Source organism: Coregonus lavaretus, assembly GCF_964263955.1.
Source record: "Coregonus lavaretus genome assembly, chromosome: 19".
Lineage (NCBI taxonomy): Eukaryota > Metazoa > Chordata > Actinopteri > Salmoniformes > Salmonidae > Coregonus > Coregonus lavaretus.
Window position 1 is genome coordinate 31,948,629 of NC_140006.1, and position 18,291 is coordinate 31,966,919.

At 42.6% G+C, this 18,291-nt stretch overlaps 1 pseudogene across 1 annotated transcript in view; it reads right to left on the minus strand.

The window, feature by feature from the left end:
• The window catches only part of LOC311147255 (ephrin type-B receptor 1-like), a 308,651-nt pseudogene that overhangs the window by 106,205 nt on the left and 184,155 nt on the right, over positions 1-18,291 (minus strand). Inside the window, exon 4 of the transcript in view lies at positions 13,240-13,395. The product of the transcript in view is annotated as an ephrin type-B receptor 1-like (transcript). The remainder of the gene's footprint in view (positions 1-13,239; positions 13,396-18,291) is intronic.

Below are 18,291 nucleotides of genomic sequence, written 5' to 3' on the forward strand. Positions count from 1 at the left end.
GTGGACTTATACAATGCACGTTTTCATTGCTTGCTAGTAAATAAATAAATCTGTCTTCTTTTATAAAAGGTTGGATGTGTCTGGCTATTCATTAATTATTCAACAGCAGTCGACAAGGTTGGTCTGGCTCTGAGGCCTATAATGCACTAATGTTGTGTACTGTAAAATGGACAATGCGCCAATCCTCTCCAATTTGACATGGTATAATTTAATACTGAATATTTTCTTCATTTATAGACTAATCAATGCTGATCAGGCCCGGTCCTCGCTGATATGCTGCCCTAGGCGAGACCCCCTCCTATTCCCGCAAAGTAGAATAGTAGCCTAGGCTATACAGTGTCGGCCCGCAATGCACTTTTATGAATGCCCATGTGGCAATTTACCATTAATCCCTGTAAATTGGTTACAATAATGTATGTTAATGGATGTATTAAAAACCTGCTACACTTGTGAGAAAAAGGTTTTGGTGTATTTCATGCTGTCATTTACACGCTCCATGTGAGCAATGAGCATGTGTCTGGTTTCTCTGTCCTGTTAATGCTGACGGAGCACGCGCACTTGAGCACACATAGAAGTACCTGGCCTGCTACTCGCAAATGTCAAATGTAGGAAAGTGCCAAGTTGGGCTTGTAAGTCAACAAAGTATATATATATATTTTTTATCCATTCAAATTAGAATAGTTCCTCACAGTATTTGAAAAATCTTTCAAACACTCTCCCCCTCGATAATCAGCGTCGCTGATAAATAGGCTATGGACGTGGTCCCGTGTAGCTCAGTTGGTAGAGCATGGTGTTTGCAACGCCAGGGTTGTGGGTTCGATTCCCACGGGGGGCCAGTATGAAAATGTATGCACTCACTAACTTTAAGTTGCTCTGGATAAGAGCATCTGCTAAAATGTAAAATGACATATTGCTTGCATTTGTAGTTTAATGATTGTCAAATTTTATCTTCATACTATAGCATAGCTGTCCCCTTCATACTTTCACTGTCAATTCATTATCTTATAGCCTACTTTCAGGAAAAGTAGGCATAGGTTTTATAATATGTTTTAAGGAAAGGATAAATAATTTCTCTTGTGTCTGATATATGCTGGTGGCTTTGATTGAATGGTGTTTTTCCGGGGGTTTGTGCGTGTGAGTTTGGCTGATTCTCTCTATAGACCTATATGTCCATTCAGAAAGTTTCCTAAAGTAGCCTCTCTGGACTCCATCTCTTTACAGTTTTTTCCAACTGCTTACACACGTTTTCAAAACTATGTCTCCTTTTTTCAAAACTCTACACACAATTCCCAAAATTGCACACACAAAATGCAAAATGCCTCACATCTCCTTCAAAATGTAACACTTCATTCAAAATGCCATAAACACATGTCAGAATGAAGCATTTGCATCAAATGGCAAACACTACTTTCATAATAGTAAATTTTTGGATAAACCATGTAAACACTGTTGTTCTAAATCTAAAGCCCTTTGGTCTTTCATAGGCTTATATATACATTCCAATACAATGTTCTACAGTGAAAGTAATCTGCTGAGAGGGGTAACAAGTACACTGTAAACACCAATGCAATGTAGAAACAGAAAATATTTATTAGGCCAAACATTACTGTTGTATACAGTAGCATACAACAAAACCATAAACATATGTAAACCAAAAGTATATTCTTTATAATACAGTAAAGAACACAAAAGTGTGTGTGGGGTCCGGGGGGGGGGGGCAGTCCAGGAATTGGTAGGCGGGGGGGGGGGGGGGGGGGCAGTCACCAGTGCTAAGCTACGCTTCATCTCTTCTCCGGGCTGGGTCTGGTCACAATACTTCGTCCACATCACAAGATATGTTTTCTCTTGCCAAACATCGAGGGAAGTATCTCCTAGCATGGCGTATCCAACCTTGGACAGAGGCAACCTCTATGTCCCCACATGCGTCCTCCATTGCCTGGAGAAGCGGCACGCGGGCATAGGGTTGGCAATCATACACTTTCCAGCGCCAGGCTGAGAAGAATTCCTCTATGGGATTTAGAAAAGGTGAATATGGGGGTAGGTACAAAACTACAAATTGTGGATGGGTGGCAAACCAGTTTTGGGCCAGAACAGCCCAGTGAAAACTAACATTGTCCCATATAACCACAAATCTAGCAGGCTCCTGATATGGATCAGGGACAAGCATTGTGTAAATTGCATCCAGAAAAGTGAGGATATGGCCGGTGTTGTACGGACCCAGTGTGGCATTGTGATGGAGGACCCCGTTTTGAGTGATGGCAGCACACATAGTTATATTACCCCCACGCTGTCCAGGGACATTGGTAATTGCCCTCTGTCCTGTTACATTTATTCCGCGGCGCCTGGTTTTGGTGAGGTTAAAGCCAACCTCATCCACATAAATAAATGTACATGGGCATCCATCTCCAATACTCTCTGTAACAGACAAAAGGATATACAGATGAGTAAATATGGTATGTCTGAAGTACTGGAAGTAGTGTTGCATACATACCTCTACAAAGTCATGTCACAGATTCTTGACTCTGTCAGAGTTTCTCTCAAATGGCACCTTGTAAAGTTGTTTCATCGTCACTTGGTGCCATTGGAGGATGCGTTGTATGGTCGACAGGCTTACAGCATTGATGTTGTTAAATATGGTGTCATTATTCAAGATATGCTCTCTTATCTCTCAAATCCTAATTGCATTGTTGGCCAAAACCATATTTATAATTGCAGTCTCTTGTACATCTGTAAACAAACGTCCTCGTCCTCCATGATGTCTTTGCCTTTCCACTCTGTACAGAATTCAAACATAGTATGTGTTCAGCATAGGAACTGTAAACAATGTACACAAAAATGTAGTACAGCATGATAACCAACCTCATTCATTCAATGCAGTGCAGTAAATGGATGGCTTAGAGTTACAAATGTTTATGCAATACTATGCAGTCATACGTATTTTACAGTACATTACTCTAATGCTAAAATAGTCATTAGATAGTTGCATACCTGTTCTCATTTCTGAAGGTTCGAATTATGGACGCCACTGTAAATCGACTTAAGTTGGGCTGGACTCTCAGTCCAGCCTCTCTCATGGTCAAACCGTGGTTGATCACATGATCAACAAGTGTTGCCCTAATCTCATCAGAGATGGCTCTCCTTCCTTCTCTTCTTTGCCCTCGTCCTCTTCCTCCTCCTCCTCCTCCTCCTCCTCCCACTCTTCATCTTTGAATTTGTCCTCGTTGTTGTCCCCTGCCTCTCCCTCCTACTCCTCTTGCTCTCTGTCCATTGTTGGCATCCATTGTTCAAAACAGTCCTATACTACAGTAAAGCAGTGATTGGTTAGTGATCAGTAAAGCAATTAGTGTTTGAACATTCGAGGAGAGTGTGTTTGACCTGGTGAATAAGTGTAGCATTTTGATTGGTTGTGTTTGGAAAAGGAAAGCAAGTCACTTCCTGTTAGATTTTTGTGTTTTAGGTAGAGAATTGTGTGTAGTGTTTTGAAAAAAGTGTTTTATGCAATTGACAACTGAGTCAAAGGCTGAGAAATAGCTTATGGTTTTGGAGATTTGGTGTGTAGTTTTGCACTTTGAGTGAGAGGTTTCAAAAATCGTGTGACATGAAAAGATTTTGTGTGTAAGCAGTTGGAAAAAACTGTAATAAGAATCAAAACGCTCCTGTCATGATTTAGTCTTGTAAAAGTCCTGTTTTCAGTAGCTTAGGCTACATTATTTCTCTCATTATGGCGTCTTCTCTTTGAAGAAAATGTCAATGTCACTGCCATCAAATAACAGCAGCAGCAGGGTTTGTGACGTTATGCGGACTTCGTTTCAATGGTTTTGTGTCTCTTTTTTATATGTAGAAAAGCCAACAGACAAGATCTGTATCTTTATTTTGACTCTGTTAATGTTGTGTCAATACGGAAATGCGACAGATCCTCTCCAACCTGGCATTTCTTAATTTGTTGATTAATATTTATAAGTAATAACCTGAATAATAATGAAATGCCATGATAATAACGAAGTGTAATGGCTTGTTTCAAGTAGGTTTTTATTAAGAAGCATATCCATCTAGGTGTACAAACAGCCCTAATTTGCAGGTGTCATTCACAAAGGCTACACACTATCCATCAATTAGTTCACGTCAGAAATATCTGCACTAGAGAAACCCATCATGTCAATCACTTCACACCAATGCTCTGCTCTGGGCAGATACTATGAGACCTAAGCTTGTACTAGAGAGCACATGTGCCACCATGTCAATCACATGAAAAGTCAAAGACCCACAGAAGGAAGCTGGTCTGCTTGATGGACAAGAGCTCAAATATCAGAGCCTAACAAGGGAGCTCAGGAGATTTAGTGGAAGTAGAATCTCATTTAACAGGGCCAGTGATGCCTGTGTCTGAGTCTGTGAGTGTCTAAGTGTGTGTGTGTGTGTGTGTGTGTGTGTGTCTGTGTGTCTATGTGTGTGTGTGTCTGTGTGTGTGTGTCTGTGTGTGTGTGTCTGTGTGTCTGTGTGTGTGTGTCTGTGTGCGTGTGTGTGTCTGTGTGTGAGTGTGTGTGTGTGTGTGTCTGTGTGTGTGTGTCTGTGTGCGTGTGTGTGTGTGTGTCTGTGTGTGTTTGTGTGTGAGTCTGTGAGTGTCTAAGTGTGTGTGTGTGTGTGTCTGTGTGTGTGTGTGTGTGTCTGTGTGTGTGTGTGTGTGTCTGTGTGTGTGTGTCTGTGTGCGTGTGTGTGTGTCTGTGTGTGTTTGTGTGTGAGTGTGTGTCTGTGTGTGTTTGTGTGTGTGTGTGTGTCAGTGGCATAGTGCGGTCCCCCCCCCCCCCCAAAAAAAAAAACCCTTTTCAGTTTAATAGCTCATCTCATGCTATTTTACACATTTTGCCATGAGGCTAAGAGAAAATGTTGCTGTTTTAGAGCTAATTTCATGCTATTCTACACATAATGCACAGCACCATCTCTTTCTCTCTCTCTGCAGCCAGGCAACAGTGCAGGCAGAGGGATTAGGCCAGGCAATTACACTGGCTTAGCTCTGTTGACTGGTGCATTACTGGCAGAGCTAGCAGTTTACTTACTCTACCACTGCAGAAGGAGAGGGGGAGAGAAGGAGGAAGAGGCAGGAAGGAGGAAGAGGGGAAGAGAAGGAGGAAGAGGAGGGAAAGTGAGAAAAAAGGATAGGAGGTACGGAGAAATGAGAGAAGAATAAAAGGAGAAAATGAGGAAAAAGAGCAAGGAGAAGGAGAGAGAGAATGAGAGGAGAGAAGAATTAAGGAAAAAAGGTGAACATGACAAGTAAAACACAAGAAAATGTATGAGGGAGATATTTAAAGGAGAAAATAAGGTGAAAACGAGCACAGGAGAACAGGAGAAAGGGTACAAATGAGAGAAGAGACAAACCTGAGAAAATATCTCTCTCAGCCTGTTCTTTTAAGCCCCATTTCCACTTGCACTTAAAATTAGGGCCAAATTAGGGTCAAATTTGAGCTGGCTCGAATGGAATTCGAGCTTGATTAGAATTCAGGCTGGTCAATGCTGGATGCTGACACAACGTTTAGCTAGCTCATCTGGGCTTGTTGCTGTTAGCTAGCAAATGGACAAGCAGTACTGCAGTAGTCAGACATCACACACATTACCACCATAGCTGGATCCTTCATTCATTTTTGCACTACACAATAAACTTTTATGAGAACAGTCGGACCTCGAATGATAACTACCTAATGTTAGCTAGCAAATCAGAGTTGAAACAAGTTAGCTATCTAGCTAGCTAATGTGCACTAGCAGGAATTTTTGCTGGCCAGGTCGTATTGAAAGCTAGCTAGCTAGCTACATCATATCAAACCTGTCGTCTGGTTTTCTTGGTGCTAGCTAGCTAAAATCCAATGCCATGGCAAGCAAGGTAGGAATTAAGCTAGCTAGCTAGCCTGTTATGCTAGCAATGACACTAACCATTTAGCTAGCTAGCTAAGGTTAGCAAGCTAAATACATGGCTCTGAGTCTGGCTAGCACTGGCAGGAGTATAGGGTAACGTTAGGTACAGCACTGGGAGGGTGAATTAAATTCTTCAACATCTTGCTAGCTAGCAACATTAGCGAAGCCAGCTGCACAGTCACATATTGGCTACATAGCAACATTACATAATTTATCATTTCTGTAGGCAGTGGAAACGCAATTCGAGCAAGCCCACCAAGGCCAATCTCGAACCTAAAAGGGTTCTTCGGCTCTCCCCATAGGGAAACCCTTTGAAGAAACCTTTTTGGTTCCAGGTAGAACCGTTTTGAGTATCATGTAGAACGCTTTCCACAGAGGGTTCTACATGGAACACAAAATAGTTCTACCTGGAACCAAAAAGGGTTCTTCTATGGGGGACAGCCAAAGAACCCTTTTGGAACCCTTTTCTCTAAGTGTACATATTGTACATCTCTACTATCTCCCTACAGTAGTTGTTAACTCGCCAGCAGGCCCTCTGCATTTCTCTCCATTCCCTACAGAGTTAACTGTAGCACAGTACTACAAACTGTGTCCTTGCATCTCTCCATAAGCCCAACCATGCTACTTAATTTCTCAATTTCCCTCCCTCTTCACACAGTGGAGCCACAGCACGCTTCTCCCCTATTCCCCTCCATCTCTGTATCTCATCTCTCCCCAACGGACTAATCAGCAACAGTTCCACTGGCCCACTCCCACCGACTCCCACCAATTAACGACCGGCCTGTCAGTCTCCCTCTCTCCCCCACACAGAGAGAGGTCCTGTGGACCCAGCAGGCAGGCAGGCTATCCCTGGCCAAGCCCATGGTGAGGGAACTGGGGAAAGGCTAGTGAAAGCCTGGCGGTTGGTAGGAAGAGGGGAGCGCCGTGTGGCGCAAGCCCGTCCCAAAAGCAACCGGTGGCGGGTAGCGGAGCCAAGGGTAGTGGGCCCCGTGCTGGGAGACAGAGGGTTTCCCCTAGAGGAAGAGGAAATGGGGAGAGCGACGTTGTTTGAAGTAGAGCCTCGGCTTGGTGAGTCCCGTTGGGGGTGAGGGGGTGGTGAGAGGGGGATCGTTGGGGACCCCTGCTGACACTGTCAGGAGACTCACCAGAAGAGGAGCAGATAGCACAGTGGAAAGGGTGCGTTCAACAGCCTTAAGATGGAAATGACTACTCTTAAGAGGCGTTCCAAGACTCAAAAAGTTTCAAGTAGTAGATATATGCTATTCTCGAGGTACCACTGAAAAACCTAGAGAGCTATGGTGAACTTGGGGAATGTTAGGAGCATCAAGGCAGACAAAGGGTGATGCACCTGGGGAGCGTTCAAAGTCTCAAGGTACAAAGGGGTTCTATTTTTGAGGGAGCATTCAAAGTATCAAGGTGTTTAAGGCTTCTTCACTTGGGGGAGCGTTCAAGACTTAGAAGAGGAGAGGCATGTTGCACAAGAGGGGAGTATTCAAGGTCTCAAGGCGAAGAGAAACGTTGCAGAGCAGAAGGCTGTTGACATACATACAGCTACTGTATGCTGTAACACACACTGACAGCTCTGGTAGCACCAGCCAGACCAGGGGAACAGAACTGGACACTACACCCTGTCTCTGAGCCAATTAGCTTAGGCCTTTATGAATAAATCAAGATAAAATAAATACACAACCAGACAAATAATGATATTGTAGCTCCAGTGCTGCTATTGAGAAGTAGTGAGGAGTTGGAGAACTATGAATAAGATCCTCTCCTAAGGCATTAGAGCCAGTGTGTGTGTGTGTGTGTGTGTGTCTACACCATTAAAGCCCTCTGCAGAGGCATTAGAATCCCGAAGTAAACAAGCGTTTTGGGGCTTCAGTGTTCTTCTCTGCTATAATTGTGTGTCGGCGGGGACTTGTGAAGAGCTTAGCATATTGTTTTAATACATGTCTAGATAAGTATGACGGCAAAAATAGGCTTATTGGCTCTCCAGAATACTGTATGTATGGAGGCTAGCTGGTGTGTCTGCTTTGTCTATCAGTACAATGAGGACTGTGTGCTGCAGTAGAGGAATATCTATTAATGTATAATCTATTCACTTCCTGACGGGCCAGCCCCAGATGGTGAGGGTAGGCAACAACACCTCCGCCACGCTGACCCTTAACACGGGGTCCCCTCATGGATGTGTGCTTAGTCCTCTCCTGTACTCCCTGATCAAGTTTTGCTGATGACACGACGGTGGTAGGCCTGATCACCGACGGCGATGAGTCACCTTGCAGGGAGGAGGTCAGAGACTTGGCAGTGTGGTGCCAGGACAACAACCTCACCCTCAATATCAGTAAGACCAAGGAGCTGATCGTGGACTATAGGAGAAAGAGGGGACAGCACGCCGCCATCCACATCGATGGAGCTGTTGTGGAGAGGGTCAAGAGCTTCCAGTTCCTTGTCGTCCACATCACTAAGGACTTAACATAGTCCACACACACCCGCACAGTCGTGAAGAGGGCAAGGCATCACCTCTTCCCCCACAGGAGGCGGAAAAGATTTGGCATGGGCCCACAGATCCTCAAAAAGTTCTACAGCTGCACCATCGAGAGCATCTTGACTGGCTACATCACCGCTTGGTATGGTAAATGCACTACCTTTGACCGCAAAGCACTACAGAGGGTGGTGCGGACAGCCCAGTACACCACTGTGGCCGAGCTCCCTGCCATCCAGGACCTCTATATCAGGCAGTAAGAGGAAGACTCCAGCCACCCAAGCCATAGACTGTTCATTCTGCTACCGTCCGGCAAACGGTACCGGAGCATTGGCTCTCGGACCAACAGGTTCCAAGACAGCTTCTACCCCCAAGCCATAAGACTGCTAAATAGCCACACTGCTAAATAGTCAATTAATGGTACCCGAACGACCTGCACTGACTCTATCCTGCAGTGACCCTACGCACACTCACTCCACATTGACACAATACAAACATACCACAGGAGGGTGGTGGCACCTTAATTGGGGAGGACGGGCTCGTGGTAATGGCCGGAGTGGAATGGTATCAAATACATGGTTTCCATGTGTCCGATACCATTCCATTCACTCTGTTCCAGCCATTATTATGTGCCATCCTCCCCTCAGCAGCCTCCACTGACACATATACACTTTTTTCCCTTATTATCTATCCTGATGCCTAGTCACTTTACCCTGCCTTCATGTATATACCTACCTCAAATACCTTGTACCTCTCCACATTGATCTGGTACTGATACTCCCTGTATATAGTTCCATTCTTGTGTATTTTATTCCTTGTGTTACTGTAAAGATGGCATTTTATTGCATTCAAAGCATCTTCACTTAAACATTTTTTTATGTGTGATTTTGTTACTGACATTGTTGTCATTTAGCAGATGTACTTATCCACCTAGGGGTAAGTGCCTTACTCAAGGGCACATCGGCATATTTTTCCACCTAGTAGGCTCGAGGATTCAAACCAGCAACCATTTGGTTACTGGCACAACACTCTTAACTACTAGGCTACCTGCCACCCTGTGTGTTAATTGGGCCCAAAACTGTTTCATTATTCAAACCATTCCATACTGTATATGTATACATTTACCATCAACAGTCAGTAGTTTGTCTTGTCAATTTGAGTGTGTTCAGGTGTGTTGGCCACGCCTAGTAATTGGCCACACCTGATTTTGTTGTTTTTTGTGTCTTGAAAAGTGGTCTGTTTGAACAGTGGGAAAATAAATGCTTGGAAGAGGTAGACATGCTATGTGCCCTGCAGGAAAGGTTTTGGTTGTTTTAAGAACCTTTTTGGATGGTCTGTATTAAACCTCTTAAACCATTTTTTTTGTAGTTTAATAAATTTTTATAGAATTTTGACAATTTTTATCCATGCAGTTATTCTTTTAACCTTTTGATGTTTTACTTTCATTTATTTGCACCAAAGAAAACAACGCTACAGATAAAATAATTTTACAGAAAATGAGATATGGGTAAATTAAGCTATAGTACAGAGTTAGGAAGCAAGCCTGATGAACCAAACCAGTAATTTTTCTGATGAAACAACAGATTTCATCACTTTGCTGCAGACAAATTGATCTTTCCAGAATAACTTTTCATCAATTAAAACTCAGAGGAATCTAGTGGATGTGACTTGTTCCATTTCATTCCCACCAATTGAGATTCTGGCTCTTTTTTTAAATGTTATGTTTATATATATTTTTTACAATATTTCTTATTCTTAATAGTTAATACATTAAAGTTGGATTTTTTTAAATGTAAAGATAATTTGTTTAGCTGTAACCATTCAGAAAACGTGGCCATGCCTGAATTGGCTTCATTAATTAGTAAATACAAATTCTTATTTGATAAAATCAAATTAGTATCATCAGCAAAGAGAATAGGAAGTACGGTAGAAGATCATTAATACAGATTAGGAATAACAAAGGTCCAATTATCAAACCCTGTGGCACACCACAGGATATCTTGGCCGTTGTAGATGCACAGCCATTTGCACAAACAAATTGTTCTCTATCATAAACATAACTATATAGCCAATTATATGTATAATCTTGAAAACGTTAATAATATTTCATGATCAATCGTGTCAAACACTTAAATAATCTAAAAAGATGCCAACAGCGTATTCATTACTGTTCAGGGCTGTAAAGACTTTATCCACAAGTTGCAAAAGAGCCAAAACTGTGGAGTAGTTTTTACGAAAACCATATTGGTGTTCATATAGAATACAATGTTGATTTAAATGTTTCAACATCCTCTTATACAAACATTTTTTCTTGGATTTTTAAAAAAACATGGTAGTACAAATTTAAAATGGATAAATATGTTTTTTTAAATCTCAGCAATCCACACACAATACCCCATAATGACAAAAAGAAAACAGGTTTTTAGACATTTTTGCAAATTTATATAAAAAAAAAAAACATAATTACCTTATTTACATAAGTATTCACACCCTTTGCTATGAGACTCAAAATTGAGCTCAGGTGCATCCTATTTCCATTGATCATCCTTGAGATTTTTCTACAACTTGATTGGAGTCCACCTGTGGTAAATTCTATTGAGTTGACATGATTTGGAAAGGCACACACCTGTCTATATAAGGTCCCATGGTTGACAGTGCAAAAACCAAGCCATGAGGTCGAAGGAATTGTCCGTAGAGCTCCGAGACAGAATTGTGTCGAGGCACAGATCTGGGGAAGGTTACCAAAACATTTCTGCAGCATTGAAGGTCCCCAAGAACACAGTGGCCTCCATCATTCTTAAATGGAAGAAGTTTGGAACCACCAATACTCTTCCTAGCGCTGGCCGCCCGGCCAAACTGAGCAATCGGAAGAGAAGGGCCTTGGTCAGGGAGGTGACCAAGAACCGATGGTCACTCTGACAGAGCTCTAGAGTTCCTCTGTGGAGATGGGAGAACCTTCCAGAACAGCGGATGCTCCTCAGAGGAGGAAGGGGAGGACCATCCTCCTCAGTGAATTTCATAAAAATGTAAATTGGTAAACATTAAAAATGTAATCCTTTTGAGATAAAACTATACTAAATATAATCATTTCACCAAATAACTGATTAAAACACACTATTCTGTTGAATATGAATGAGAGTCATCCAATATGTGTTAATAGAAATAAGGCCATGCTCATAAACGGCACTGACCGCCACTGTTCCAGAAGGACAACCATCTCTGCAGCACTCCACCAATCAGGCCTTTATGGTAGAGTGGCCAGACAGAAGCCACTCCTCAGTAAAAGACACATGACAGCCTGCTTGGAGATTGCCAAAAGGCACCTAAAGACTCTCAGACCATGAGAAACAAGATTATCTGGTCTGATGAAACCAAGATTGAACTCTTTAGCCTGAATGCCAAGCGTCACATCTGGAGTAAACCTGGCACCATCCCTATAGTGAAGCATGGTGGTGGCAGCATCATGCTGTGGGGATGTTTTTCAGCAGCAGGGACTGGGAGACTAGTCAGGATCGAGGCAAAGATGAATGGAGCAAAGTACAGAGAGATCCTTGATGAAAACCTGCTCCAGAGTGCTCAGGACCTCAGACTGCGGTGAAGGTTCACCTTCCAACAGGACAACGACCCTAAGCACACAGCCAAGACAACGCAGGAGTGGCTTCGGGACAAGTTTCTGAATGTCCTTGAGTGGCCCAGCCAGAGCCCGGACTTGAACCCGATTTAACATCTCTGGAGAGACCTGAAAATAGCTGTGCAGCAACGCTCCCCATCCAACCTGACAGAGCTTGAGAGGATCTGCAGAGAACAATGGGAGAAACTCCCCAAATACAGGTGTGCCAAGCTTGTAGTGTCATACCCAAGAAGACTCGATGATGGAATCGCTGATGGAATCGCTGCCAAACGTGCTTCAACAAAGTACTGAGTAAAGGGTCTGAATACTTATGTAAATATGATATTTCCATTTCTACAAACCTGTTTTTGCTTTGTCATTATGAGGTATTGTTTGTAGATTGATGAGGGGGAAAAAAAAGTAATCAATTTTAGAATAAGGCTGTAAAATAAAGGGGTCTGAATACTTTCCGAAGGCACTGTACATTATAGGCTCCGTAATCGAGGACACTGATTTCACCAAAGAGGCACCAATCTCATCATGACCTGATGCTGATATCTTTAAATTACCAACTACCTCCATCACCTCCATTACTTCATGAGGATCAAACTGAAGCAGAGAAGGGAAATGTCCCTTAATGTAATCCAAGGGATTTCCATCAGTTTTCTCTATTTTCTTTTCAGATTTCTCTCTTTTCTTTGCACGGGGTATGGCCAGCTCCGTCACAGTTACAATGTTATCTTTATTATTGGGAAGGGCTCGTAAGCAAGCATTTTACTGTAAAGTTTACACCAGTTGTATTCGGCACGTGACAAGTAAAATGTGATTTGATTTGCTGCATTAGAGTACTGAAGTTGTAAACATAGTGTAAATATGGACAGGATCAGGATATAATCTGACATTGCAATCTGATTTCCCAGCCTCATCACCTGTAAAATCCACATTAGTCACCGGATGTATACCTCCCGCCTTTCCTTCAGACATATCTCATTAGACATAATGTCAAAGTTTGACATATAGTGACATACAGTTTAAGTAATATGTCTGCATAGGTATATAACTAATATGTCTTGTTTCCTCACTCATACCCCACAGAGGCTGAATACGGCAAATATATGGAAAAGGTTACATAAGAGTATACATGTATGTACAGGGGATGTTGAAGACTCAGATATAGACTGTAGTATAGAACTGTTGCAGGTTATGCCTGGCTGTACAGAGGAACAGTACCATATAAGATACTCACTGGTGCAGGGCATGTCAGGTTGATCTACGTCCCCTCGGTAGTAGCCATTGCGGCAGACGCAGATAGTGGCGGCCTCAGCTGCAGATCGGCTGTTGGAGGGGCATTGCAGACACAGACCTGGACCCTGGCTCGACTTGAATGTCCCTGGGGGGCAGGCTACAGGTGGAGAGAAGGGCAGACAATATTAGACATTAAGATAACGCAAAGTATTTAGGCAAAGGCCGATACATATACACAGTGCATAACCTGGCTTGACTTGAGGCACTGACTGGTCGTATTGTTTAACAGCTGACAGGTAAGAATAGCCCAGCACTGTACCCTGGCATTGACATGGATGTTATTGTTGGACAGGTTACATGGGGACAGAGGGTGCAGATGGAATAACAGATGAGTGATCCAACAGAAATCTATAGATCCATAACATGTAGTTCTCTCTCTCTCTCTCTCTCTCTCTCTCTCTCTCTCTCTCTCTCTCTCTCTCTCCTCTCCCTCTCCCTCTCCCTCTCCCTCTCCCTCTCCCTCTCCCTCTCTCTCTCTCTCTCTCTCTCTCTCTCTCTCTCTCTCTCTCTCTCTCTCTCTCTCTCTCTCTCTCTCTCTCTCTCTCTCTCTCTCATAAGTGACTGCATCCAGCCCCATTGCAGTGATAACTCCCCCTCTTTCAGCAGTAGCAGATTCATTCCACGATGTCCTCTAATGTAAATAGAAGGCCTGGGAATGGGGAGAGAGAGGATGAAAAAGATGACTGTTCCTGATATGACTGTGTCCCTAAGCTCAGGCAATAATCACGTCTATTTCAGCAATACTGCAGGAATAAAAGGATGAGAAAAAGTCTGTCCTGAAAAAGAGAGGGATTTACTGGCTATATTAACTGTGATGAATGCCTAATATTTTAGCAAGCTTCCTCATAGGTTTTAAGAAGGGTAAGGTGAAAGAGGTGCTACAACCCAGAATAACTAGGTCTATAAATTAAACAGGAAAAGCCACTCACTTTCTCCATCTGCGGTTATATCCTGGAGTAAAATAGTGTAATGGCTTGGCTGTGGGAGGCGACTGTAGTGATAAGCTTTGCGACTTAGGCTATCCAATGAGTGTTTGAAAAGTAGTAAAAAAATTGCTTGGTCATCATGAACAAGCCGGCACTATCAAAATAGCCACAGAATCTAGCCCTTATCTAGAACATCCCTTCTAACACAATGACTAGACCAGGGGTCAGCAAACAGGTCAGCAACTTTGCTAAAAATGAGTTTAATTTAGGAAATCTGTTCCCAATTATTCCCGCAAATAAAAAAAGAGATATGTGATCGTGTCTCAATGTAATCAAGGTATGAAATGATTGTTATTTTCAAATATAATCTATTTTTGGGCTTAGTTGTGGTCAATTTGCACAAATAATAATAATTATTTTCCAGCCCCCCGACCATTCGATCCCAAAAAAAATGTCCTGCGGCTGAATCTAGAACCTAGAACATGTAAAGTAGGACTGAGGATCGGTCCTCCATACCAACAAAGCAACCATCCAGGACCTCTATAAAGATATGCCATTGAAACCTACTGAAGCCAAATTCTACAGACAAGTAGAAGTCCATCCGTCCTATACATAGGGGCAAGAGTTTTACCTGATCATGTACTGTAACCTTGCCAGGAAAACTGAGCCCTAGAGGCCTAAACTACGGGCCAGATTAGGTCACATAGCAATAAAAGGTATACCTTCTAGCCCTACCAGTACAATAGTACATGGAACACAGCAGAAGGGCAAATGGAGAGTTATCCACTACAGTGATGAGTGGGGAACCATCACTCCACACCCTCTCAGAATAAACTGAATGAACAATCAGGGAAAGAATGTTGAATGGAGGAAGAGAACAGAGGGGCGGATGAAACCTTTGGACCTTTATATCAGCAGCCTTTTAACATTTAATTAAATATTTGATGCTTCATTAATATAAGAACAGAGAAGCAGGGTTTTGAGGCGAGCATCTGGTTTATGGTGCCGTTAAATAGGCAGGTTTCACTTTTTTACGAGTCCTTTCTCCTGTTCACTGGCATCTCAAATGGGCTGTTAGACTAGGGATATGAGAGAGGGAGGGAGAGAGGGTGAGAGAAAGAGAGAGAATTAGAGAAGAAGAGTGCGAAAGAAAGAGAGAAGGAGATAGATTTCCTGCACATACTCAAGTAACAGTGGAAGACCTACACTTTATGGAGATAAATAGAAAAAGATTGAGGGGGAGAGAGAGGGACAGACATAAAGACAAAGATAGAGAGAAAGAAATCTTGAGACACTCCATATATCAGTGGTTATACCTCTGACAGTGAGACATAGCCCAGCTCCAGCAGAATTCCTTACAGACACACAGGAGGCTAACACACTGACCAGATGTTTGGTCACACAACACACAGAGGCAGACCACTACAACCACCAAGCATAGCACCAACTAATGGAAACACACACGGGCTGGCCACATCCACCACAAACTACCAGTAAAACCCCTCGCAAAATAGGTTTTTAACTTCAAGGGAATTTTCTTCGTTAAATAAAGGTTAAATAAATGTAGTGTTGTGTAGGCCAGTGGTTCTCAAACTGGGGGTCCTGACCCCCTGGGGTCAGTCGCGAGTGTGAAACTGAATGGGAAAGCACTTTGCCTGGCAAAAACAGAGTACAGTTATATTATCCATATAAAATACAGTTCAGCAATCTGCTAAAGGATGCATCATTGCCAGAACAATAAGCTACCTGGAGATTTCGTTGATCATTTTCATATTTCAGTTAGGCCTAGTTTGGGTGGCTACTGTGGCTACAGACTAAAGATAGCTGTAACATTGCACTGCCTTCAATAGGGCCTACTTATGGGATGAAGATGTAACATATTCTGGCGAATTTAATACAATATTTGTGAGGAAGAAAAAGGCTACAAACAGATCATGCTTTCCATCCGATCCTGTAACCTCCGCTGCATACAGGTAGGCCATATAATCCTGCTTGCTCTGTACTCCAGAGAAGTAACATGATATCCCGAGTTGATATTGACTACTAACATGAATGACTTTCGGCTCAAAATGCAGGTGTAAAACAACGTTTATTTCTACATCTTTTGTTCTGAAAATGCATCACAGTTTATGGCTGTTATGACAGGCTACATTTGCGCAGCGATTGTGCATTCATTCATGTGCGTATATGGGGGTGGGGGGGGGGGGGGTCACGAGCTTTGAACCACTCCTTTTTGGGGGGTCACAGGTTAAAAAGTTTGAGAACCACTGGTGTAGGCTATGTGGAGGCACCGGAAAGAGTATACCCATAGAACAAAAAGCATTATGTGTATTGGCTTACACACTGAGTGGTTCAATCTGGTGAATATACTATAAACAGGAGTGTGGAATCTCGTAACAATCAGACTGGCCTTATGGCAATTACACATCCCAGCTGGACCATCTCTTTAGAAACCAATAATCCTTTTATAGAACCAAGGACTTCAGTGTATTTAACAGTTAACACACAGATCCAAAATAATTAGTAGGAGGATGAGGGGAAAAAGAGTATGTCATCATCTTTTTCTGCTGATATAACAGTGTTCATGACGTACCGGTAGGAATTGAGTACACACATGAATGGATAACACACATAGAGTTGAAGTCGGAAGTTTACATACACCTTAGCCAAATACATTTAAACTCAGTTTTTTCACAATTCCTGACATTTAATCCTAGTAAAAATTCCCTGTCTTAGGTCAGTTAGGATCACCACTTTATTTTAAGAATGTGAAATGTCAGAATAATAGTAGAGAGAATGATTTATTTCAGCTTTTAGTTATTTCATCACATTCCCAGTGGGTCAGAAGTTTACATACACTCAATTAGTATTTGGTAGCATTGGCTTTAAATTGTTTAACTTGGGTCAAACGTTTTGGGTAGCCTTCCACAAGCTTCCCACAATAAATTGGGTGAATTTTGGCCCCTTCCTCCTGACAGAGCTGGTTTAACTGAATCAGGTTTGTAGGCCTCCGTGCTCGCACACGCTTTTACAGTTCTGCCAAAAAACTTTCTATAGGATTGAGGTCAGGGCTTTGTGATGGTCACTCCAATACCTTGACTTTGTTGTCCTTAAGCCATTTTGCCACAACTTTGGAAGTATGCTTGGGGTCATTGTCCATTTGGAAGACCCATTTGCGACCAAGCTTTAACTTCCTGAATGATGTCTTGAGTTGTTGCTTCAATATATCCACATTATTTTCCTTCCTCGTGATGCCATCTATTTTGTGAAGTGCACCAGTCCCTCCTGCAGCAAAGCACCCCCACAGCATGATGGTGCCACCCCCATGTTTCACGGTTGGGATGGTGTTCTTCGGCTTGCAAGCATCCCCCTTTTTCCTCCAAACATAACAATGGTCATTGTGGCCAAACAGTTCTATTTTTGTTTCATCAGACCGGAGGACATTTCTCCAAAAAGTACCATCTTTGTCCCCATGTGCAGTTGCAAACCGTAGTCTGGCTTTTTTATGGCGGTTTTGGAGCAGTGGCTTCTTCCTTGCTGAGCGGCCTTTCAGGTTATGTCGATATAGGACTCGTTTTACTGTGGATATAGATACTTTTGTACCTGTTTCCTCCAGCAACTTCACAAGGTCCTTTGCTGTTGTTCTGGGATTGATTTGCACTTTTCGCACTAAAGTACGTTCATCTCTAGGAGACAGAACAAGTCTCCTTCCTGAGCGGTATGACGGCTGCGTGGTCCCATGGTGTTTATACTTGCGTACTATTGTTTGTACAGATGAACGTGGTACCTTCCGGCGTTTGGAAATTGCTCCCAAGGATGAACCAGACTTGTGGAGGTCTACAATTTATTTCTGAGGTTTTGGCTGATTTCTTTTGATTTTACCATGATGTCAAGCAAAGAGGCACTGAGTTTGAAAGTAGGCCTTGAAATACATCCACAGGTACACCTCCAATTGACTCAAATGATGTCAATTAGCCTATCAGAAGCTTCTAAAGCCATGACATCATTTTCTGGAATTTTCCAAGCTGTTTAAAGGCACAGTCAACTTAGTGTATGTAAACTTCTGA